We start from the raw sequence: 12,869 nt of genomic DNA, 5'->3' as shown, positions 1-12,869 counted from the left end.
CTGGTATTGTTCACCTCTTTTGCTACTTTCCATATTCATTGGCTAAAGCAATATAAAGTCAACATGTTTACAGTAAGCCCTCTCATTCTCACACAAACATAGTGCCTATGAAATCAATATGAAACCTTTTTTTCTTATGATAGAGTGATTTATCTGTTGCCTTAATTTTAATAAGAACAAGAAGCTAGAAAAGGCAGGGAAACTTACCCTATGCTAGAGTTTTCAAAAAGGAATCTCTCCTGCCAACATCTTGATTGTAGCCCAGTGAAATCCATGTTGGATTTCAAATGATGAATAATATATTTGTGTTGCTTTCAGTCACTAATTTAATCATAATTTATTATAATAGCAATAGATATCTAAGTAACAGCAAATATAAGCAATATATATAATATACAGATAAATCTATGGTAAAAATAATAGAAATAATATACATATATACTATATATGTATATGTGTTATATGTATATTAAATAATAGCTCATCTTGCTAAAGGGAGGAAGGCATACAAATATGAAACAGTTAGAAGGTAATAGAAATTATTGTGCAACCAAGTGCTATCTTGTAAGATTCAGAGAAAATATAAGACTTCAGAGAAAGATGTGTTTGAATATAATATGAGCCCATGGAACCGGATAAAGCTCCTCCTTGAGGAGATAATTGTGAGAAAGATGTGAGGAAGATTTCCTTGATAATATTAACCATGAAGAATAGCTGAAATTGGGCAGCCGGGGTGGCTCAGCGGTTTAGCACGGCCTGCAGCCCAGGGTGTGATCCTGGAGACCCGGGATTGAGTCCCCCATGGGGCTCCCTGCATAGAGCCTACTTCTCCCTCTGCCGGTGTGTCTGCCTCTCTCTCTCTCTCTCTCTCTCTCTCTCTGTGTGTTTCTCACTCATAAAAATATATATATATATATATATATATTTTTTATGAATAGTTGGAATTAAAAGAAAGTTTGGAATTCTCATCTGTATAATTTTTTCAGATCACAAATGAAGAGTAGTTTGTTTTTTCTCAGAACAGACAACTTGCTTTCATTGATAGTGAGGCCCTGAAGAACTGAGATAGAATTTGAGACCTTATTCAGACTCAGCAGGAAATGGTGCCATGATCAATTAGAGGTGTGTGTTAGGAAAAGAGTAAAGCTTTTCATGCTTAGTTTGGATAATACCACAGCTGATATTCAGCTAATATGTACCAGTTGGCAAAATATGGAATGATATTAAACTATATAAACTATTCAGGCTCATAAAAAGTAGTTCCCTAGGGGATCCCTGGGTGGCGCAGCGGTTTAGCGCCTGCCTTTGGCCTGGGGCGCGATCCTGGAGACCCAGAATCGAATCCCACATCGGGCTCCCGGTGCATGGAGCCTGCTTCTCCCTTTGCCTGTGTCTCTGCCTCTCTCTCTCTCTCTCTCTGTGTGACTATCATAAATAAATTTAAAAAAAAAAAAAAAGAAGAAAGAAAAAGTAGTTCCCTAATTCCCCAAATACCTCACTATTGCTTTGGTTAATCCGCTTCAATCCTAGGACCCTGAATCATTCCTAATCCACCAACTATGGAACTAATGTGTGCAGTAGTCATACTAGCTGCTTTATTGAATACAGGTAGGGCGATGATTTTTCAAGGTCTGCTTGAATCCTATGCTTATGTAATATCTAGAACAAATGGAATATATGTACTTGGTTAAAAGAATACACTAATTTATGTTTACAGATATAATTTATTTGGAATCACATGGAAAAGCAGCTGTATTAAAATTTACTTCTTGGGACGCTTGGGTGGCTCAGCAGTTGAGCATCCGCCTTTGGCTCAGGGCGTGATCCTGGAGTTCTGGGAATACCAGGATTGAGTCCCACATTGGGTTCCCTGCATGGAGCCTGCTTCTTCCTCTGCCTAGGTCTCTGCCTCTCTGTGTCTCTCATGAATAAATAAATAAAATCTTTAAAATAAATAAATAAATAAATTTTACTTCTCAGAAAATTTTCTTTCACAATCATGAAAAAGGCTGTTGGTATAAACACTTCATAAGATGCTTAGCAATGATCTCACAACAGTAGCAGGAGTTGGCAGATGTATGCCATTGAGCTTTCTCAGGCCAAATAGTACAGTTTCTTGGCATACTTTGAAAAAATTCTAAAAATGGCATTTTCCATGTACAAAGCAATGAGAATGGAATGTCTTTTCTTTTACCACCATATATAGAAGGAATCTGGAGTTTCTTACAAACATGTAAGTTTTGTTGCGGTAGCTAGACACAATACCAACATATGGTAGATAGAGAAACAGACATTTAGAATTATCTTAGGTAAGAGAATTAAAAAATGAAAAACATTTCCTTTAGCAGTCATGCTGGGAGAATGTGTGACTGTATTTCAGTCATGACCATATAAAAACAATTAATTAAGGAAATGGCACCATATTCAGGTACAGCTGCTGTTCTCATCTATACTTTTATCTGTGAGGTCATGGTTGACTTGTTGAACTAGCCAAAACTTGACATTTTCTGTAGAAAGCAAGCAGGTTGCCAGAAGTCTACTTCATTTTGTAAGAATGATTCCATCTATGTCTCCCAAGTCTATGCAAAATTAAATATTTCATATATTTACCCCAGTCTTCATCCAGATTATCTACTCTACCTGAAGTCTTTGAGCAGACTGGGCAATGAGCCAGTTGAAAATGTCTAGGACCTATCATACAAAACTTGTTCACTTTTGAGGAAACGTTCAGCAAAATATCAAAAGTGAGAATGATCCAGAATTTTATTATTCAATTATACCCTGCCATTAATGATATGTAAATTGCATTGTTATTAAATCTAGACCTAAATTCTCTTACATTTTTTATCAAAGTACTTTTGGACTTGGAAATATGTTAAACTTTAATTATGAATCAGAAATGAACATTTGTATATATATAAAATTTATATGCATAGTTGCAAACTTTATAGTATCAATCATAGTTTGACTTGTATATGCCTATTTTCTTATGAGACTGGCTTCTTATGGATAAAACTATGGCTTATCCACTTTTATTTACAAAAAACATACAGTTTTTCTTGGAAGAAGATAGTAAGCACTTAAGGATTGAGTTCAGTTGAATTGGATTTCATATTCAGAGTTTTAGGAGACATATATTTTAGAGATAACATTCTGCTTGGATGATGCCTGCATCATGCAGGGCAGTATAGTTGAGGAAAACAATATTTTTTTAATAGATGTTTTAAAAAGTTTTTATTTATTTATTCATGAAAGACAGAGAGACAGAGAGAGAGGCAGAGACATAGGCAGAGGGAGAAGCAGGCTCCAGGCAGGAAGCCCGATGTGGGACTTGATCCTGGGACTCAAGGATCAAAGGCAGATGCTTAGCAGCTGAGCCACCCAGGCATCCCGAGGACAACAATCTTGAACTAATTTTTTCTGAAGAATTTAGACAAACCAAAATGCTTTTTCAGAGATATTGCTGTTGTTTTTCATCTTTTGTTACCATAATACTCAAAATCTTAAGTAAGAAGAAAATACTTATATTTTCTTTTCAGCACTTACAATTATCCACCCCCCTCCCCCCCCGCACAGAATAGTATTAAAGAATTGGATTTGAGCCTAGTATTTATTGAGAATTAGTATCTGACTTCAACCTAACTTCTCAAGACTTAAAATTGTACTGAATTTTTAAGAGGGAAAATTGGTCTACATAATGTCTAGTATTTCTTGAAGTCTAAAGTTCTATTTTCCAACATGTCATTTGTGTTTACGAAGTCCAGTAAGATTTGGGAAACTGAAGTTAAGCAAGCCCTTCAATTCTCTTCTCAGTTTAAGAAAAAAAATTATATTTAAGTATTGTCAGTATTTACCATTAAACTTTCCCATGCAATAGGTATAAGTAGGCATTAAGATTCCTCTTCCTTGACCTGGGATATAGTATTCAAATATTTGGGCTCTGATTTCTTTATAGGCAAAAGAAAAAAAAAATCCCTTTTCCTCAATGGCAAATGGTAGAATAGAGATAGCAAGAGATTTGAACAAGCTCATTGAATCAATGGTAGAAACAGGATTAAATCAGTTCTGAGTCCAAGTTCTTTATTTAACTTATATATGACTTATTTTCATAATGCATTACTTCCTATGTTCTTTATCTTCATTTTTTCCATTTAGACTCCTTGACTCCTTTATATTTCTATTTCTTTTAAATTTTCCATTCATTCATTCCCTTGAGAAAAATCATAGGAGCAACTCCAATTATTTTCTCTTTTTAACAGTAAATGTAACAGTAAAAGCATTAAGTAAATACACAGTTGATGCTATATTTAATAGTATGCAGTAAAGTTTACATTTTAATGGACCTTGAGCTAAATGAAAATGCATAAATTCTTTTCCTTCTACCAACTGTAAACTTCTACTTGAGATGATTTAATCAGGGTTGTGTTGAGACTTTTTAAAAGTGATTGAATACTAATTACTAATCTGCTCTCCAATTAAACATAATCTTTTAAGGTGGAATTCAAGCTGAGTGCTTAAATTAGTGACACTCAAGTTTTAGCAGTGGCCACATTTAATGAAAGAAGAAACTTATTGAAATAACAAAAGAGTGAAGATATGAAGGGAGGGAAAGAAGTAGGATTAAGGAGGTTAAGAAACAGTATGACATAACTCTAATACATCTTTGCTTTTTAGGTTCTTGTTAATTTTTTCTGGATCCCTATAATCTCAGAAAGTTCTCAAATTTTAAAGAATCAGAATCCCCGGGAAGTGTTATTAAAACTTAAACTAGGTCCCATTCCTAGAGTTTCTGATTCAATAGATCTGGAATAAGATTCAATGAGTTTACATTTCTAACTGGTTCCCAGGAGGTGTTGATGCTGTTAGCCAGGAGACTGTACTTCTGAGAACTGGTTGTTATAGGTTGGATAGTGATTTCTATCCTTTTTTTTAAACATCACATTGTTTCTATTTTTATTTAATTTAAATATAATTAATATATAGTGTATTATTAGTTTCAGAAGTAGAATTTAGTGATTCATCAGTTGCATATAACACCCACTGCTCATTATATCAAGTGCGCTCCTTAATACCCATCCACAGTTACCCCATTTCCTCATGAACCTTCCCTCTAGTAACCCTCAGTTTGTATAGTTAAGAGTTTCTTATGGTTTGCCTCCCTCTCAGTTTTCATCTTATTTTATTTTTCCATCTCTTCCCCTATGTTCATCTGTTTTTTTTTTTAAAGATTTTATTTATTTATTCATAGACACAGGGAGCGAGGCAGAGACACAGGCAGAAGGAGAAACAGACTCTAAGCAGGGACCCCGACGTGGGACTCAATCCCAGGTCTCCAGGATCACACCCCAGGCTGCAGGCGGTGCCAAACCGCTGCGCCACCGGGGCTGCCCTGTTCGTCTGTTTTGTATCTTAAATTCTACATAGGAGTGAAATCATATGGCATTTGTCTTTCTCTGACTGACTTATTTTGCTTAGCATAATACCCTCCAGTTTCACCCACACTGTTGCAGATGGTAAGATTTCATATTTTTTGATGGCTGAGTAATATTCCATTATATATCCATTCGATTATAGATGGATATCTCAACTCTTTCCATATTTTGGCTATTATGAACATTGCTACTCTGAACATTGGGGTGCGTGTGGCCCTACCTGACTATCTAATGTCTGACTATCAAGAAGAAATTGCAAGGTAAAAAGGTAAAAAAGATAAAAAATACAATTGAAAAGAGAACACATGTTAGAACTAGATTTGTATATTGCAGTTATATTGGAATTATCACACCAGAAATTTAAAACAACTGTGATTACTATGCTAGGGACTCTAATGGATAAAATAGACAGCTTGAAAGAACAGATAGGCAATGTAAGCAGAAAGATGGAAATTTTAAGAAAGAACCAAAAACAATCTTAGAGATCAAAAACACTAATGCAAATGAAGAATGCCTTTGATTGGCTTATTAGCAGACTGGGCATGGTTGAGGAGAGAATCTCTGACCTTGAGAAGTCCATAGAAATATCCAAAGCAGAAAAGAAAAAGAAAAAAAAATGCAACAGAATATCCAAGAACTATGAACCAATACAAAAAGTGTAACATATTTTTAAAGGGAATACCAGAAGTAGAAGAGAAGAAATATTTAAAGCAATAATGGCTGAGATTTTCCCCCAAATTATCACACACCAAGTCACAGGTCCAGAAAACCAAGCAGGATAAATACCAGACAAGCAAAGAAAAACTACAAGTAGCAAGATCATAATCAAATGGTGGAGGATAACAGACTTAAAAAAATTGTGAAAGAGCCAGAGGGAAAAAACATCTCACTTATAGAGTAACAAAGAATTACATCCAACTTCTCCTCAGAAACCATGAAAGCAAGGAATGAAATATTTAAAATGTTGAGAGAAAAAGAAAAAATACCAATTAGAATTCTGTACCCTGTAGAACTATCCTTCAAAAGTGAAGGTGAAATAAAGATTTCTCAAAATTGATAAATCATTTTTGCCAATAGACCTGCCTTGCAAGAAATTTTAAAAGAAGTATTGCACAGAGAAGAAAGGTAGTATAAGTCAAAAACTCAGATTTATGTAAACAAACACTGGAGAAAGAATAAATGAAGCACAATGCCCTCAAGGTCCATCCATGTTCCAGCAAATGGCAAGATTTAATTCCTTTTATGCCTGAATAATATTCAATTTTGTATATAAACATACAAACAACATTTTCTTTATCCATTCATCCATCAGTGGACACTTAGGTTGTTTCTATATCTTGGCTATTATAAATAAGGCTGTAAAATTGTGGAATGCATATGTATTTTTGAATTAGTATTTTTTTTTCTTGAATAAATACCCAGAAGTGGAATTGCTGGATTGTATGGTAATTTTATTTTTAATTCTTTGAGGTACAACCACTTACATTCCCCCAAACAATGTGTAAGTATTCCCTTTTCTCCACATCCTTGCCAATGCTTTTTATTTCTTCTCTTTTTGATAATAGTCATTCTAATAGGTGTGAGGTGATGTTTTCTTGTGATTTTGATTCGCATTCCCTTGATAATTACTGCTATTGAACATCTGTTGATGTGTCTGTTGTCCAACTGTATATCTTCTTTAGAAAAATATTCAGATTCTCTGCTAATTTTTAAATCAGATTTTTTTTTTTTTTGCTATTGAATTATAAGAGTTCTTTCTATGTTTTGGGCACTAGCTTTTTATAGATATATGATATATAAATATTTCCTCCCATTCAGTAGGTTGCTTTTTCATTTTGATGATGGTTTCTTTTATTTGCACAGTTTGATACAGTCCCACTCATTTATTTGTACTTTTGTTGTCTTTGTTTTTTTTTTTTTTTTTTTTTAAATTTTTATTTATTTATGATAGTCACACACAGAGAGAGAGAGAGAGGCAGAGACACAGGCAGAGGGAGAAGCAGGCTCCATGCACCGGGAGCCCGATGTGGGATTCGATCCCAGGTCTCCAGGATCGCGCCCTGGGCCAAAGGCAGGCGCCAAACCGCTGCGCCACCCAGGGATCCCCTTTTGTTGTCTTTGCTGTTGCACCAAGACCAAAGTCAAAAAGTTAATGCTTATGTCTTCTTATTTTATTTTTAAAAATATTTTATTTATTCATTTGAGAGAGAAAGAGAATATGAGTGGAGGGGAAGAAGGAAAGGGAGAAGTTTCTGTGGGCTCATAATTTACATCTTGTTTTATAACTTGCTTCCCCCCCACTGTTTTTTTTTTTTTTTTTTTAAGATTTGATTTATTTATTTGAGAAAGATAGGAAGCAAGAGACAGAGCACAAGCAGGGTGGGGGAGAAACAGACTTTCCACTGAGCCGGGAGCCTCACGTGGAACTTGATCCTAGGACCCAGAGGTCATGACCTGAGCCAAAGGCAGACACTTAACTGACCCCCCAGGAATCCTTGCTTATATTTTTATCTAGAAATGTTATTGTTTTTTGTCTTATATTCAAGACTTTAATCCATTTTGAGTTAATTTTTGTGTATAATGTAAAATAATGGCCCAATTCCATTCTTTTGCATGTGTTTGTCCAGTTTTCCCAACATCATTTATGAAGGGACTGTCCTTTCCCCATTGTAAAATCTTTGTTGTAAATTAATTAACCATATATATGTGGGTTTGCTTCTGGGATCTCTATTCTTTTCCGGTGATCTATGTGTCTATTTTTATGTCAATACCAAACTCTTTTAATTTCTATAACTTTATAATATAGTTTGAAATCAGGGTTATTTTGTTATTACAAGTTACTCTATCTGTGAAGTAGCTTAGCTTAGTATTATTTGAAAGTGGACTTGGGTTAATTGTAAATATATTTTGCAAGCTCTAGGGCAATCACTTGAAAATGTAAAAAAAAAAAAAGTAAAACTTCTATGATAAAAAAAAGGAAAGCAAATAAAATCATAAGGTGCCCTATTAAAACCACAAAAGGCAGAAAAAAATGTAGAAGACAAAATTGAAGGAAAATGGAAATGAATAGAAAATATTAAAAATACAGTAATCCAAGTACACCAATAATCACTCTAAACGTCAGTGGTATAAATATATCAATAAAAAGACAAAGACTTTAAGTGTCCCTTAAAAGTGTTAAGATTTTAAGAGTGTTTTAAGGTGTTTAAAAGACAAGACCCAACTATATGTTGTCTATAGAAAACACACTTTAAATAAATACATAAATATTAAAAGTAAAGGGATGGAGAAAGATATACCATGCTAATACTAACCCAAAGAAAACCTGAGTAGCTATGTTAATTTCAGGCAGAGAAGACTTCAGAGCAAGATATGTTATCAGGGATAAAGAGGAATAAACATAAATAAATAATAAAGAGGAATAAACATAAATATGTATGCAAGTAACATCAGAGCATTAAAATACATGGGGCAAAAACTGATAGAATTGCAGGGAGAAATAAATAAATCTATTATTATAGCTGGAGACTTCAACACCCCTCTATCAGAAAATCAAGAAGCAGAAAAATCAAGAGGACATAGTTGAACTTAATAGCACCATGAGTCAACTGAGTACAATGTACCTCTATCAACTACTTCATCCAACAACAGCAATGTTAAATCTTCTCAAGCTCACATAGAACACTCACCAAGACAGACTACATTGTGGCCATAAAACATATCTTAAGAAACTTCAAAAGAACAGAAATTATACAACGTCTGCCCTCAGACTACAATGAAATTAAACTAGAAGTCAATAACAGAAAGACAACTGGAAAATCCCAAAACATTTGATGATTAAACAACACATTTGAAATCACACACGGCTCAAATATGAATTCACAAAATAAATTTAAAGATACTTTGAACTAAGTTAAAATGAAAATACAAACTTACCAAATTTTGTGGAATGTAGTGAACACAGTGATTACAGAAAAACTTATAGCATTGAATACATTAGAAAAGAAAAAAAATCTAAAATCAATAATTGAAGTTTCCACCTTAGGAAACTAGAAAAAGAAGAGCAAATTAAATCCAAAGTAAGCATAAGAAAAGATATAATAAAAATTAGAGCAGAAAAAAAAAATTAGAGCAGAAATAAATGAAATTTAAATAGAGAGTGAGTGGAAAAAAATCAATTTTGAAAAAGCTGATATTTAGAAAAGACCAATAAGATCAATAATCCTCTAGCCAAGCCAAGGAAAAAAAGAGAGAAAATACATCATATATCCTCACAGATTTGCAAATTTAAAAAACCAGGTAACACTACAAACCTATTAAAATGGTCAAAATCCAAAACAATGACAATTCTAAATGCTGACAAGCATGTAGATGCGCAAATACTCTCATTTGTTGCTGGTTGGAATGCAAAATGGTAAAACTACTTTGTAAGAAAGTTTGGCAGTTTCTTACAAAACTGAACATACTCTTTCTACTTTATGGTCCAGCAATTACATGCCTTGGTATTTATCAAAATGAATTGAAAACTTATGTCCACACAAGAATCTGCACATGAATCTTTATAAGCAGCTTTATTCATAATTGCCAAAACTTGGAAGAAACCAAGATGCCCTTCAGTAAGTGAATAGATAATTAAACTGTAGTACATGCAGAAAATGAAATATTATTTAGTGCTAAAAAGAAATGAGCTATCAAACATTTAAAAAAAAAACATGGGGGAACTTAAATGTATAATTGCTAAGTGAAAGAAATCAATTTGAACAATCTATCTTCTATATGACTCCAACTATGACACTCTGGAAAAGGCAAAACTATGGGCACAATAAAAGGATCAGTAGTTACAAGGGGTTAGTGGAGAAGGGGGGATGAATAGGGCAGGGCACAAATTTTAGGCAGTGGAATTATTCTCTGTGATACTGTAATGGTAGATATATGCCATCACACATTTGTTAAAACCCAAAGAGTGTACAACACCAAGAGTGAATCTTATAACCATGGACTTTTTGTAATAATGTTTTGTCAATGTAGGTTCATGAACTATAACAAATATATTATTCTGGTGTAGAATTTTGATAGTAGGAGAGGCTACAGGTATGTAAGGCATGGGATAGATATGTGGGCAAACTCTATCTTCCGTTCAATTTTGCTGCCTGATACCACTCTAAAAATATATTTTTAAAAGTTATTCAATTAAAAACTCCCAAGTTATATATATTATATATACATTAGATATATATAGTATGTTATATACAATATAATATGTTATATATCATATACCACACACATATTATATATAGTATAAATATTATAAGCAATAAATCTATGCAGTATAGGTTATGAATAGGAATAGAGAAGGAATACTTAAAAATTAAAATATTTATTTTTATTACACTTAATTGATCTAAAAAATAACTAGTATAGCCTATGGATAGATAAAATGAATGAAGCATTGTCATAAGGGATGAGAGAAATGAATTGTAAATACTCTAAGTTGTCTTCACTACATGTGTAGTGGTACCATATTATTTGAAAGTGAATTTAGATTACATAAAAATATATTTTTTAAACTCTAGGACAGATTTTTTAAGAAGTGTAACTGACACATTATAAGAGAAGATAAAATAGAATCATGTGAAAAATGTTTATTTAAAACTAGAGAAGGCAGAAAAGGGAAAAATAATAATAAATTCCAAGAATTGAAAACAGTTACAAACATGGTAGATGTTAATTCTATTGTATCCTATTGTATCATACCTACTTTAAATGTAGAATGATCAGGGATGCCTGGGTGGTTCAGCAGTTGAGTGTCTGTCTGTCTTTGACTCCGGGCATGATCCCAGGGTCCTGGGATTGAGTCTCACACCGGGCTTCTCACAGAGAGCTTGCTTCTCCCTCTGCCGATGTCTTTGCCTCTCTCTGTGTGTGTCTCTCAAGAATAAATAATAAAATTAAAAAAAAATGTAAAATGATCTATACATACCAATTAAAAGAGGTTCTCACAGTGGATATAAAAATAACACCCAAGAATATGTTGTCTACAGTAACCTCACTTTAAATATAAAGATTCATATAGGATAAAATAAAAGATACAGATAGAATAAGAGGTATTATGCCATTCTAAAATTAATCGAAAGAAAAAGTAACTATATAACTTTAGACAAAGTAGATTTCAGAATAAGGAATATTATCAGGCATGAAAAGGACATTGCAGGGGTGTCTGGGTGGCTCATGTCATGATTCCAGGGTCCAAAGATAGAGCCCTGAATCAGCTCTGTGGAGCAGGGAGCTTGCTTCTCCCTCTTCCTCTGCCTGCTGCTCCCCCTGCTTGTGCTCTCCTTCTTTGTCAAATAAATAAATCTTTTTTTTTTTTTTTAAAGGACATTGCATTATGATAAGGGGTCAATTCTCCAAGAAAACATAACAAGCCTAATAATGCATTCATCTAACAAAAAAGCATGAAAATAAAGGAGATAAAAACTGATGGAACTTCAAGGAAAGCAAAAAAATCACTATTAAAGTTAGAAACTTCAACACTTCTCTTTCAGTTATTGATAAAGTAGGCAGAAAAAACACTAAGAATATAGATTATGACAGCACTATGAATCAAGTTGATCTAACTCACATTTCTAGAACACTCCATTGAGCAGCAGAACACATTCTTCTCAACTTAAAGGGTATATTCAACAAAATAGATTGCAGTCTAGGTTATAACACATATCAAAACTGTTGTGCCCAAGATTGCAAATCCGAGAAACCACCAAGGAGCCGACACCGATGCAAGGGCACAACGGTTTATTAGCAAGCTGGAGCTTGGGTCCAAGTATACCCCACACAGTGGAGCACGGACTTGGACCCCGAAGTGGGTTACAGCTGGGTTTTTTATGGGCTGGTCTAGGGGATATTCAGAAGGGGTGGAGGAATTTCTCAAGTTCTGTTTACATTCTGATATGGGGCTTTCAAGGGCATTGAGCTCTGTTCTCATTCTAATATGGTATTTTCTGCCACTGGCTTGGGCTCTGTTGTTTTTCTGATGGGATTCTCTGCCAAGGACATTCTGCAGTTTTTCAGCTCTTATTCACAGGGGCCTAAGATGCTGTACTTGTGCTAATGCTAAACTTGAGGTGGGATAATATTTCTCAGCCTCCACAAAAACAAATTTAAAAGAATAGAAATCATAAATAGTACATTACCTATCAGAACAAGATGAAATTAAGCTGAATATCAATAAGAGAAAGACAGTAGGAAAATCTCCCAACATTTGGAAATTAAATAGCACCTTTTAAAATAACCCATGGATCAAAGTAGAAAGTTTAAGAGAAGTTTTAAAATATTTTGAAATAAAAGAAAATGAAAATATACCTTATCAAAACCTGTGCTATGCAGCAGTAGCAGTGATTGGAGGGAAATTTATAGCATTAAATGCAAAAGATAAGAGAT

The 12,869-nt window shown here is 33.8% G+C and overlaps 1 protein-coding gene across 11 annotated transcripts in view; it reads right to left on the bottom strand.

The window, feature by feature from the left end:
- LOC140623698 (peptidyl-prolyl cis-trans isomerase NIMA-interacting 4-like) overlaps nucleotides 1-12,311 on the bottom strand; it is a 139,380-nt gene extending 127,069 nt beyond the window's left edge. For 2 of the 11 annotated variants that reach the window (XR_012023255.1, XR_012023254.1), the window contains exons 1-2: nucleotides 12,055-12,311; nucleotides 11,191-11,360 (exon numbers count right to left, since the gene is read on the bottom strand). The gene's annotated coding sequence lies outside the window, so the exon portion shown is untranslated. Of the gene's footprint in view, nucleotides 1-11,186; nucleotides 11,361-12,054 lie in introns of all 11 variants that reach the window. The other 9 variants (XR_012023251.1, XR_012023252.1, XM_072810215.1 and 6 more) reach the window with 7 other exon arrangements.
- Nucleotides 12,312-12,869: the final 558 nt, after the last annotated feature.

Source organism: Canis lupus, chromosome 33, assembly GCF_048164855.1.
Source record: "Canis lupus baileyi chromosome 33, mCanLup2.hap1, whole genome shotgun sequence".
Taxonomy (NCBI): Eukaryota; Metazoa; Chordata; class Mammalia; order Carnivora; family Canidae; genus Canis; species Canis lupus.
The sequence above is the reverse complement of the archived record's forward strand: the minus strand, read 5'-3'. Positions and strand labels throughout refer to the sequence as shown.